Below are 2,500 nucleotides of genomic sequence, written 5' to 3' on the forward strand. Positions count from 1 at the left end.
TATCCCAGAATAGAGAGCGAGAGAAAAACTATAAAAACGTTTCCTGTGTAACATAATGCATTTTGGACAACATATTGTAATGTAAGTGTACTGCATGGCACTACACAAAGTAACCAGTTTACAGCACTGAACATTAGAGTATGCATAGAACACATAAATGTTTTACCTGTACATACTGGTGACGGATCTCCTTCACTCTGTCGCTGTTCCGTTCAACATTGTACAACTGTTTCATGCGCATTTCATTTCTCCTGAGTACTCTGTCAATTGTAGCGAATGAAACGGATTCAATATTCCCAAAGATATTGTCATCCTCTATAACAGCGCTTTGTATCTCTCTCAACCTTATGGCATTGTTTGCAATCACCATTGCACAAATGGCTTCCTCTTGTTGCGGAATAAAAAGGGGCCCTCTTCCACCTCTGCAAGGTTGTCTTGCAATCCTATGTGGTGCAGAGTAAAATTACAGTAATGTACATGAGATATACTGCTTTAAGTTAACCCATATTACTGTAGTGTACAATAGCAGTGCTTCCCACTTGTAAAATGCTGCAGTACAGTACCATACTGTAAATATGGCAAATCTTTACTGTAACACTACTTTACACTACAATACAGTAAATCTGTGCTGCAGTAAAGCTGTAAGTCTAAATGTAAAATGTAAAAAGGGTTAGGGTTAAGTTATTTTCCCACTGTAAGCTTCATGTATGACACAATGACAGTAGTGCAGTGCAGATTGTTTAGTGCTGAATTACTGTCCAATATACACACCTTTTCTCCCGACAAAATGTTTGAATAATTGTGAGGCCGTGATTGACAACATGGTCCACAATTGTAGCCCTAATTTCATCAGGAATCTGCCTATGTGCTTGGCCTCTTCTTCCTCTTCCCCTGTTTTGTCCCCTTCCCCTTCCTCCCCGCATCCTCGCCCCCCTTCCACGATGCTGACCTTCCATTTCTGTGTCACAGTATTGTCAAAATGGTACACACTATGTCTTGCTCGGTTCATATATGATTGAGGGTTCATGGGATTCAGCTCTGAGTGACTGTGGAGAAGTGGCTTATCATTGGTTACAATTAATGCTTCACACACTCCTCCTCATCAGTGAAAGCTGAGGTTCACCCGAGAGAAATTGTTCAATTTGGGAGACATTTTCAGGAAATAATTATAAAGAAATGTATAAAATTAGCTTGACAGATTTTGACAACTAGTTCAAAATGTTTGTATGTAAAGACTCAAGCAATGAAATGAGGACTATTAGTTTTATAGGGAGTGACTATTCAGCATTCATAAGTATAGTTCATTTTGACTGACATGACATAAGCAAATTATAATGTTATAAAACAGCAGAGAATTGTATGAAAGCAATTGATGCATGTCCAAAAGCATTTGCAATTTGTTGGAAGGAATGAGAACTACTATGATGTGCACAAATGACAGTTTAATTCTGATCAGAGAAATGCACCAAAGCAATTGAGAAAAACTGTAAGCCAGACCTAACCAGACCTAACCAGACCTAACCGTAAACCTGCTCGCTACCAGCTTTGTTCTGAAGGATTGGTTGCATAGCAACCAAGCAGCGAATTATTTGAGCCACATTCATGGAACGGAACTCGAGCCAGGATTTGATTTAATCGCCCTTCTAGGAATACCCCCCTGGTGACTAGAGGGTGGCCTGCATCCTATATCTAAGGTGCCTACCACTGCCGTTGTGCCCTCGAGCAAGGGGCTTAACCCCTCACTGCTCCAGGGGAGCCAGTGATAGATGACCATGTGCCCTGTGCCTCCAGCGTTGTTCTCCCTGGGAGAGTGTGTGTTCACAAAATACCACATTCCAAACAAATTGTTGTTGTTGTTGGTGGTGTTGTTGTTGTTGTTCCTACCTGGGGGGTATTCCATCAACTTCATTAGATGAAAATCCACGCTTATTTTTGATAAATCAAAAATGACAGTGTAGTTGTTGTTGTTGTTGTTCTTTCCTGACAGTGTTGTTGTTGTTGTTGTTGTTGTTGTTGTTGTTGTTGTTCCTACCTGGGGGGTATTCCATCAACGTTGCTAAAGGAAAATCCAGGCTTATTTTTGACAATTCTCTAAAGAGATTTAACAGAATAAGCCTGGATTTGACTTTAGCGACGTTGTTGGAATACCCCCTCTGACAGTGTTGTTGTTGTTGTTGTTGTTCCTACCTGACAGTGTTGTTGTTGTTGTTGTTGTTGTTGTTGTTGTTGTTTCCTGACAGTGTTGTTGTTGTTGTTGTTCCTACCTGACAGTGTTGTTGTTGTTGTTGTTCCTACCTGACAGTGTTGTTGTTGTTGTTGTTGTTGTTCCTACCTGACAGTGTTGTTGTTGTTGTTGTTCCTACCTGACAGTGTTGTTGTTGTTGTTGTTCCTACCTGACAGTGTTGTTGTTGTTGTTGTTCCTACCTGACAGTGTTGTTGTTGTTGTTGTTGTTGTTTCCTGACAGTGTTGTTGTTGTTGTTCCTACCTGACAGTGTTGT

At 40.6% G+C, this 2,500-nt stretch overlaps 1 protein-coding gene across 1 annotated transcript in view; it reads left to right on the top strand.

Annotated features, from left to right (window-relative positions):
• The window catches only part of LOC308152719 (heterogeneous nuclear ribonucleoprotein C-like), a gene marked incomplete at both ends in the record, with an annotated part of 66,325 nt that overhangs the window by 12,338 nt on the left and 51,487 nt on the right, over nucleotides 1-2,500 (top strand). The window lies entirely within an intron of this gene.

This window comes from Nansenia antarctica (genome assembly GCF_963989245.1).
Source record: "Nansenia antarctica genome assembly, chromosome: 1".
NCBI classification, from domain to species: Eukaryota; Metazoa; Chordata; class Actinopteri; order Argentiniformes; family Microstomatidae; genus Nansenia; species Nansenia antarctica.